At 39.6% G+C, this 10,837-nt stretch overlaps 1 pseudogene; it reads right to left on the bottom strand.

The window, feature by feature from the left end:
- Positions 1-4,200: 4,200 nt before the first annotated feature.
- Positions 4,201-6,658, bottom strand: LOC105994197 (annotated as a pseudogene).
- Positions 6,659-10,837: the final 4,179 nt, after the last annotated feature.

Here is a 10,837-nt window from a genome sequence, read left to right as displayed (position 1 = left end):
TTGTCTTTTCTAGATTACAACACGCCATAACCATGCACTCCAACCCCCTGGCTTGCTCCTTGTCCATGGTAATGCCATAAATCAAAATCTAAAGATCAAACCCAAAGGTAAATAATACACTGTTAAGGGATTGTGTTAGTTCATTATTTATTGATGTAACAAAATACCTAAAGCAACATCAACACTCTCATTTAGTCAGCCTCTGGTGAGGGCTTTCTTGACTGTGGAAGAGCACAGAGTGGTGGTGAGAATGGAGCCAGAGACTAAAGACAGACCTGGCTGGGAAAGTGGCTCAGTGGCAGAGTGCTTGCCTTGCATGCATGAAGCTCTAGGTTCAATTCCTCAGTACCACATAAACAGAAAAAGCCAGAAGTGGCACTGTGGCTCAAGTGGTAGAGTGCTAGCCTTGAGCAAAAGAAGTTCAGGCTCTGAGTTCAAGCCCCAGGACTGGCAAGAAAGAGAGAAACAAAGAGAGAAAGAAAGAAAGAGAGGAGCCCAGTAATACTGTCCCCCTTCTCTTTAAATAACAACAAGCAGTCATCCTAGAAATAAGTGTTCATCCCTTTCAAGGGAGATGCCCCTTTGACCTGAGTAGCTTGCACTATATGCCACCTCTTACATAGTCTATAATCTCTGAGGACTTAGCTTCCAGCTCATGAATCTTTAGAGAACATACTCAAGCCATATTCAAATGTATATAATCATATATCCATGAAATATCACTACATGTGATAAGGATGCACATCCAAGAAATAAGATAATTCTTCAAAAACCAGCAGAATAATTAGTGTAAAATGTAGTAACAACTTAAAGAGGGGCATGGAGATGTCACATGGATAAAGCATACAAACAGAACAGTCTTTATTAAGTTGGGTAAAAATTAGATTATGATATTCTACCTCACCTCAGGTCCAAAGCTGTGGAACCATACTGCTGTAGACTGAACCCTTTAAAACCATGAGCAAAATAAATCCTTTCTGCCTTAAATTCTTACCTTTAGATATTTTCACAGCAATTCATAATTGACTAACATATGTTATTTCCTTCTGCTAGACTATATTCTGCTGGACAAACTCCTACTCATTTTAGAAAATGTTACAACTCAGGTCATAACAACCATAACAATTCAGATATTACCTTCTCCTCAAATACTGATACATAATATTCATCTCGCTCGGACAGAATATTATTTTCAATTTACATTTAAAAAACATTTGTTACCCACTATCATGAGTCTCTTACATTGCATGTTTCATTTTTGCTCGCTTATCAACCTTTCCATCTAAACAAATTCCTTAAGACTTACTCAGCTCCGTACCTCCAGTACACCTGAGGAGCCCATTTCAACAAACAGCCCAGAGTGAGTTTAGAAGGCTTCTCCTGCTTGAGTTGCATGGTGACTTCCAGCACACGTAGCCTCCCAAAGAATAGAGCTGGTTGAAAACGAATTCTGCAGAGACCAAAGACAAATAAGCAAATATAATAAAGAGAGGAAAGATTACAGAGACACAAAGCAACAAAGCGCAGAGCACTTTTAATGCTGGAAGCCTTACTAGAAAGGGGCTGTTCTTTGAATTTATACACAGATAGATAGGGTAGGTAGGTAGTAGCCAGCTAGCTAGATGAGAGAGAGACAGAGACAGAGACAGAGAGAGAACCCACAGAGGCCTGTTATACTCCCAAGCCTCAGTGATGGAAGGAAACTGGAGAAGCAGCAGGGGATAAGAATAGAAATATAGCAGTTGAAAACAGAAAGAAGACACAGAGCCTTTCTATAAATCCAAATGCACATCACTCTCCAGGTGTCCTAGCTGCAGACACATCAGAGCCATTGACCTTTAGAGCTCATATTCAGATGATGGGGCTGCTTGTGTCACTGGACTCAATGGTGGAAGCCGTGCATGAAGTCTTCCATCATTCAACAGTGACTTACAGGGCACTGGAACAGACACATGGTAAAAGGTGCTAGCAGTGTCTAAAGATCATTAAGAGATGGTACTTGTTTCTGTGGAATTCACAACCTAGTAGGGGGAAAAACTTGGATGTCACAAATAAGCCCATAACAGTTAGAATATGGCAACTATCCTATAAACAAAGAGAAAAAGAGATGTAGAAAGAGAGCAGAGAAAGCTAAGTCTTGATTTTAAAACATTAATGAGGAAAGAACAGATGAAGAAGTGGACATACCATCCACATATTTAAAAAGGTGTGGCATTTTAACAGACATAGAAAAGACCTTTTCAAATGGGAAGAAATAAGGTAGTGAGTTCTAAGATAAAAACAGAAAAAATTTAGAAGACATTTCTCAGAAGAGAAAATTATTATTGTTAATAATTATGTGGAGAAATATTCAAAATTACTAGTGACAAAGAAAATTAAATTAGCACTCAAGTGAAATATTACTTTATGCCTATCAATGTACTATATATTACAAAATACATATATAGTACATTTTCACAGAAGTATCATATATATATATGTATATATATAGTTGTATCCACAAAAATTCTCTGCAATAGAGAAAATGTTATTATTCCTATTTAACTAATGAGAAATTAAGAGTCAAAGATTCAGTTACTTGGTTTTTTTTACCATCTGGGAAAAGATTCAACCTACTACTAGGTAAGCACTTTACTACTTAGCTACATATCCAGCCTTACAGAAATATAAGTTCTGTTTTCAATATATGAATATGTAGTGATTTATTTGACTCTGTGCTGTTGTGGACTATTTTCAGGGCTTCAGCATTAAGATCAGTCTAGTACAACATTGGTATTGGTATACATACACATATTTGTGTCTAGTTCTGGTTCTTAGGTGGCAATAAATTCTTAAAAGTAGGATATTTTTAGTGGCTTTTCTTAGCAACTTGTCATCCAGAAAAACTCTACTATTGGATCTGTGTGCAAGAAATGCCCATTTCCACAAATCTTTGCAGGTTGTTATTAAAAATGGTGATACAGATGGGTGCTGGTGGTTCATGTCTGTAATCCTAGCTACTCAGGAGGCTGAAATCTGAGGATCATGGCTCAAAGCCAGCCTAGGCAGGAAAAAAAAATGGTGATACAGATGGGTGCTGGTGGTTCATGTCTGTAATCCTAGCTACTCAGGAGGCTGAAATCTGAGGATCATGGCTCGAAGCCAGCCTAGGCAGGAAACTCTGTGAGACTCTTATCTCAAATAAATTACTCAAAAAAGCCGTAAATGGCACTGTGGCTCAAGTGGTAGAACACTAGCCTTGAGCAAAAGAAGCTCAGGGATAGCACGGAGGCCCAGAGTTCAAGCCCAGGGACAAGCAAAAGAAAAAAATAATGATGGTAGATCAGTGAAAGTAACATTCATTTAAAAATTAATAATATATTCCCTTCAGATCTAACATTCACACTGAGGTAGGTATTTTATTCCACAGGTTTATTTTACATATGTGAAATGAGGCAATGCCTTTTGTTAATTTTTGACTTTTTTTTTTTTTTACTATTTTTATTATTTATTTATTTGGTGTGGGGCCTGAACTCTGGGCCTGGGCGCTGTCCCTCAGCTCTTCAGCTCAAAGCTAGTGCTCTACCACTTGAGCCACAGCGCCACTTCCGGCTTTTTTCTTTTTGCTTATGTGTGTTGAGGAATTGAACCCCAGGGCCTCAGGCATGCAAGGCAAGTGCTCTACCACTGAGCCACCTTCCCATTCCCCTCCCCCCCCCTTTTTTTTTTTTTTTTTTTTTTACTATTTTTAAGTAGTTGTATGAAGAGGGTTATTTTTTAAAATTAATTTTTTTCCAACAGCACCGTGCAGTTTATTAACCATTCAAGTACAGTAGCATCTGGTAAAATCTGGACAGGATTGGGATTGAAAAGTGAACAGATATTCAGCCTCTAACACTTTAAAAGAAGCCACTACGTACTCTTTTCACAAATGTTTTCACAGAGCCAATACAGTACTAGCCATTAACCCAGTACACCAAGGGTATTGAAATAGAAAAGATGCAACAAGAAAAATAGCTACATGAAAAAGACCAACACTTTAGAAAAAGAGTAAAACACTTTCAGTTTCTCCCCTTCAGCCCCTAAAACAACGTCATCTTACAGTCTGATCTACCTATACAGTCCTACATCAGCTTCTAGAATATTTGTCAGGAGGGAATAAAATAAAATGACACTGGCCAGTACTGTCTTTGGATATTTAGGAAGGGGAAGGGGAGAAAGTCAGTTCTCAGAAGAAAATTGGTCAGCTTCAGTCTCAGCAGCAGGATCTCTGGACTTTGTTCTTCCGCACTCTTCCACGGGCTTATCCTTCTCTCGCAAACGCTCCAATTTGGCAGCCATTTGTGCCTCTCGGTTTTCTTTGTTAGCTTCCTTCTTGTGGGTCAGTTTCTCCTCCGCCATTTTGCTGAAATTGTTGTTCTCTTCTATTGCTTTCTGAAGCACTTCTTTCTCATGCTCTCATGCTGTTTCTCAGCAAGCTGCTTTAAGACCTCAGCTTCGTGGGACTTGCGTCTTTCTTCTGCAGCTTCCAATTTCTTCTGAATTTCCTCCAGGGAAAGATCCTTCTTCTTTGGAGGGGAAAGGGGGAAATCAGGGACAGATTCTTTTGACCGAGGGCTGAGAATCAGCTCAAAAGCCTGGCCTGAGGCTCGCTTCTCCTGTTCCTTCACCTGAATATCAGAAGAAGCCGTGGTGAATAGAAGATGAGAGACTGGCAGTGTATTCTACACAAATCCACTGGTAAAGAAAGCCCTGCTCCGTCCGAGCCGCCTGGCCACACTCCTAAAATTAAAAAGAAATTGTAAAGGTGATGTACAGAAGAATTAATTATGTAAGTCAGGAAATGAGTACATTTCCTTTTGAGCAGTATCATCCCTTCATTCTCTCCCAGCATTTCCATAATTGAGTATGTCAAGCTATAAGTACAATGCACCTTGATCAAAGTCACCCCTTCTATCATTCTACCTCCCTTCCCCCCCCCCCCCCCCGTTGATCCCATCCCCTCAAGTTACCTGGCTCCATTCTCACATACGTTCATTGAGTATTATGGCTGTTGTTCACCATCCTTCCTCTTTCCATTCATCTGCCCCCTTCACCTGAAGACTAGTGCTCCTCCCCCATAAGCCTGTTTCAACTTCCTGGTATTTATTTTGTTAAACTGTCAGTTAATTGTTCAAAGGAGTGACACCGGGGGAAGCCACTTCAGGCAGTCTTGTAATAGTAAAAGAGTACAGACACTCAAAATGCCACCAGAATGGCTCTGGCTAAAACAAACAAACCAACAGGACACTCCACATTCAGCTATGTGGAAAGCATCATTTGTGGAAATCAAATAGCACTGTAAAATACTACCATTTTGTGCAAAAAGATGGAAATAGGGAGACCATATAGGTACACAAACACACGAAACAAAATATCTATAAAAATACAGAGGTTGGCTATGATAGCTGTCCCCAGAAGGTAAGGCTAGGTGACTAGAGGAGTGGAAGGAAGACTGATTTTTCGGTGTTTATTTTGGAATTGAGGGCTTCTGTTTTCAGGTTTTGTTTTGTTTGAGATAGGGACTCACCAAGGCCTTGAACTTGAGATCCTCAGCTTCAGCCTCAGTGCTGGAATTATAGTATATGGCACCCAATCCAGCCAACTTTGTTTTTAAACCACATGTTAAGAACACTTTTCAGGGGAGGATTTCTCATATCTTACTTACTACATACACAAGTGCCATATACTTCCTGCCAGCTAGACAGTAGGCATTAGGAAGACAAGGCCCAAGAGGAAGAAATACTGAAGAGTAAAATATCTGCATCAGTACTCTGGTGCTGCTTCTCATAGTCTAGTGACCAGCTACAGGAAGTAAGAATGGACAGAATAGCACTTATTCTTATCAGGTTTATTGTGGCAAGAATAATGCTTCCTAATGGTAAAAATACATTTTAAAGTAAGAGCTTTATTCAACAAACTTTAATCAAACATCTACTATGCTCTAGGCAGGTCATTATTTTGTATTTTATTAATAATTATTTCATCTTATGAAGATTGTAATCATTGTTAATAGCTATGCATGTTCCTCACTAAAATTCAGTTTTCCCACCTGTCTGTGTTTCTAACCCATCTCTAGTCCCAGCCATACCTGTCTTCTTCTGGAACAGAAGTCATCAGGATGTCAGGGACTTGATTCAGTTGCCAAACACAACCTAGTTGCCCACAATATACATAAATGTTTTTGAGATCATAGCCATTATCAGAAACTTCTTTTTAAAGTTACTTTTCTAGAAAGATCAGAAGACCTGGCAGCAATGCACCTCCAAGATCTAAGGTTCAACAGATAGCTGGAGCCAAGCAGAACTAACTTTGAGAACTTTGTCTGGGCTGGTCATTCTTTTCTTTTTTTTTCTTTCCTTTTTTTCTTTCTTTCTTTTTTTTTTGACACAAATCTCTCAAATCCAGTTTACATTCTTGCTTGGCAGAGTTTTCCACACTTTCTAGAACAATGCCTGAGAGACGCTTGGTGATGACTCTTTGACATCTTTCTTGGCTTACAAATGAGCACAGACTCGGAGGGGGCTTTCCTATGCCTGTCGGCAGGGGCAGGTCCTAACTCATGGACCACGTCCAGTTCTGAAAGCCACAGCTGAAAAGAGAAGCAGGGAATTTGGCCTGGAAACACTAAGCAAACCATGATTAAAGGGTTGGGAAACAGAGCCTATGAGGCAAGTTTGGAGGAAGTGGATTTCTTTTTTCCTGGGGGAGAAAAAGAAAGAAAGAGGATTGAAGATGACTCAACTGCTATCTTCAAGCGAGTGAGGGATAATTACAAGGGGAGTATCAGCCAGCTGCTCTCCATCCCAAACCCACCCGAAGAAACGTGTTCAGCCTGGGGCAGCAAGAATGCAGATCAGCAAAAAAAAAAAAAAAAAAAAAAAAAGTGCTCTGCGAAGAACTTAGGCTGAAAGCAGCCTCTATGGGCCCCAGCTCAGCACGAGAGCCAGGTTCAACTTCTCTGTGTGAAATCCAAAAAAAATACACTGGGTGACTCTTTGAATTCTTTTCCAAACGCTTTAATTCTTAATGTCTTCTTCTACTAGCATAGTCTCTTTTATTTCTGTGTTTATCAGAAGGAAGTTAGAAAAGACAATCCTGGGTAAGAAAACGTGTCATGAACGCTTAAAATTCTCTTTAGCAGGGTCTGACCTGGATGCCACAACATTACCCCCCCAAAGTAAGTAAAGTCTTTCTAAATATACAGTTAGAACATAGCAGGGATATACTTGAGTCTTTTTCCAACTTATCTTTTAACCAACTAAAATGCTATTGAACATGGCTTGCTCAGTAGGCTCTAGGAAAATAGTTTGGAGGAACTAAGGGGTCATGCTTATGTATATTTTTTTTAGAAAATCAGCTTTCTCTAGATTGGGCATTCTTAGTTGTTTTCATTTAGTTTTAAAGATAACAACAAATTTTCACATCTCTGCCTGTGGTGATTCAATGAAGAGGAACTGGATTTCACAGGACATCACAACAACTGGATGGCACTAATAAATAGACAAATCAATGAATAGCTACATAACACTTAACACGTCAAAATAACAACAGCCATTTTGTAATGAGCCAGGACTGTGGTAAGTACTAGTCATAGAAATCTTCATAATGAGCTTTAAGGTAGATGAAAGATCACAAGTCCCACAGCCAACAAATGATGACATTCAGGTTCAAATCTAGGTTCCCTTAACTCCAAAGTTTTGTGTGTGTTGTCAACCTACTCTGTCCTTGGTTTGTAGGTTGTTAGGATGAATTAGTGCCCAACACTGGACCATACAACTTAAGGGGATTTTTGGGTCAATCTTTTGATATCATTTTTTTTTCTTTTGTCAGTCATGGGGCTTGAACTCAGAGTCTGGGTGTTGTCCTGAGCTGCTTTTGCTCAAGGCCAGAGCTCTATCACTTTGAGACACAGTGCCACTTTTGAGTGGTTAATTGAAGATAAGAATCTCACAGGGACTTGTCTGCCCAGGCTGGCTTTGTAAAACCACCCTCAGACTTCAGCCTCTCAAGATGCTAGGATTATAGGTATGAACCACCAGCATCGGGTTGCTATCATTCTTTTTTCATTGAAAAGGTGATGTGCTGGGTTGCAGTTACTTACGCAAGACAATAAGTACATTTGTTTGTAATCATTATTACCCCATCCCTCCTTATCTCCCATTTACCCCTCTCTACCCTCCCCCAAGTTATAATGTTCATATCCCACATAGTGTCAAGTGAATATCAATGTTGCTGTGGTTCATCCGTTGTTCTGCTGTTTCTTTTTTAAAATAGTTTTTTTAATTGAGATTAAGTGATTATATAAATTTCACAAATTGCACAGTATTGTGAAATAGTGATACTTAAAGTCACAAGCACATTTTAACTTTCACAAGGCAAATTGTCATTATCATTGTCTATAAAGTTTGTGAATTCTATGAGCTTTGACAATACAACTATTTCTTCTACATATCAGGTGATATGTACAGTACGTTTCTTTCCTTTTGCTTAGTGTTGGCTGTTCCCTCTTTCCCTCTCATTCCCTCCCACCCCCATCGCTATCCTTGAGCTGCTTATTCGTTTTCATCAATGTCTAGTGTTGTTCTGCTGTTTCTGTGATTCCCTTTCCCTTTCACATATTGCATTGTCTATTATGCACAAAGCTAAGAGAATTGAAGAAAAAAATGACAATAGAGAAAAAGAATGAACTATATACAGGGTCTAATGAGAGCTTCTTGTTTCCATAAATTGTAGTTCATGTTAGTATGCTTCATTGTGATAGCTCTTTGCACTAAGCATTTGGATTCTTGAGATCCCCTGTTAAGAGTATCTACTACATATTCTAGTTCTTACAAATGAGGGAGATCATACAACCTGCTTTTCTTTGGGTCTGGCTTACTTCACTTAATATAATTTCTTCCAAGTCTTTCCATTTCCTTATGAATGGAACAATGTTATTCTTTCTGATGGAAGCATAGAATTCCATTGTGTATATATACAGGGAGTGCAAACGTGTTCAACCACTCTGGAAAGCAGTGTGGAGGTTCCTCAAAAAACTACACAGAGCTCCCCCTATGACCCAGAAATCCCACTTCTGGGAATCTACCCAAATGTCCACAAACAAGGCCTCACTAAACCCACCAGTATGATTTACCATAGCCAAGACACGGAATCAACCCAAATGACTCTGTAGATGAATGGATCAAGAGTGCGTCAACTCTTAAGGTAAACAGAAATAAGTTCTTCCAAGGGTCCCACAATGAAACAGTCTTACTGCCTTTCTGTATCTGAAGTTCCTTTTTCTGAACCTTCCCCACACCATGATCTGTTGACCTCTCTTGGCCTACAACTTTAAGTTTTCAGGTTTAAAGCATAAGACTTTCAAATTTCTCTAGGCAATGCTGCCTTTACCTAGTGATCCCTTATGGAATAGTCTGTGCATCCTCTGCAACATGATCACATGCAGAACTGGCTAAAAAATATACTCACCATTGGTCTGCTGAACTGATATCTTTGTAATTAAACATAATTACTTAAATAAATATCCCAGATCACTTTTATCACACTAAATCCTGGAAGTGTATTGCAGTCATTCAGGGTACTTGTGTTTGGATACTATTCCCTGAGATTCTGATTTGTCTGGGAAGTGGCATGGACCCCAGATTTTTGAGTTCTTCCACTGACTTTGATATGCAGCCAATGCTAAAATGATTGTGTTAGATCTAAAGCAGCCTTCTCAAGCTGGAGCATACACTGGAACTATTTGGTAGGGTTCTTGGTAAAGCCCAAGTTGCTAGGCTCACTCCTGGAGTTTTTGATTGAGTAGATCTTAGATAGGACCAGAGAATTTGTACTTCTAATCATGTCTCCAGGTGTTGCTGATGCTAACTATTCTATAAACCAAACATTTTTTTAGACAGCGTTTGTCTAAACGTGGGTTTAGACAGTCGTCTTGAATATTATCACTCACCACTGCTAAATGTTAAACAATTGAGGAAACGTCCTTTTGCTGCTTTGAAGGCAGCAGGAACATCTTGTACCTTCCATACCTAATCTAAATCACTTTGCATATGGTAATTCCACCATAGACTAGATCATCAGCCTTATAAGCAGAATTATTAATGTAATTTTTGGAGGAGATTTAGATTTGAGAGAGTGAAATTAACACTTATCTTGACTAAATAATTGTGCTTGAAGGAATCTGGTCAGTGGAGATCTAAGAAAATGTAGGTCATATTCAATACCAAGTTGCAAGCTCAAGCCAATCAAATGCTGTGGAAAATGAACCATTTTTGCACAAACTTGGCCTCTTCATTTCAGCCTTATTTTAATTCTTGCACTTGTCAGAGGTGCTAAGTATTAAGCAACTCCTTTGGGACTAGGAATCACTGAGTAGAGGCATGTAGGCTGTTGATCGCACAACCCAAGGGCATGTTCTTATGTAGACTTCATTAAGAATTGCACCCTCTGGAGCTGTGATACATGGCAGACTTGGGAGAAGGCTAGACAGTTTCTGGAGTCACAGAAACCTTCAAAATGTCTCCCCAGGCACCAGGATGCAGCAATCACTACAACACACGCCCAGGGGTTGACACTTCTCCCTGGCCACACTCACTACTTCCAGGGGCTGACTTTGAGGACCCACTAGGGGAAAATGAGAAGGAAAAGCAATTCCCACAGTGTCTGTTCAACACACAGAATCATGAGAAACTTAGCTGGCTGATAGCAGCCTTCAGGGCCGAGGAAACAGAGAAAGGAGGTCTTGGGACAGGGTGAAGATGGTAATTATATAGGACCTGTTTATCTACTGAGGACCTCAGGTCCTGCTTAAAGGCAT

The sequence above is a fragment of the Dipodomys ordii genome, unplaced genomic scaffold, assembly GCF_000151885.1.
Source record: "Dipodomys ordii isolate 6190 unplaced genomic scaffold, Dord_2.0 Scaffold5, whole genome shotgun sequence".
In the NCBI taxonomy this organism is placed as follows: domain Eukaryota; kingdom Metazoa; phylum Chordata; class Mammalia; order Rodentia; family Heteromyidae; genus Dipodomys; species Dipodomys ordii.
The sequence above is the reverse complement of the archived record's forward strand: the minus strand, read 5'-3'. Positions and strand labels throughout refer to the sequence as shown.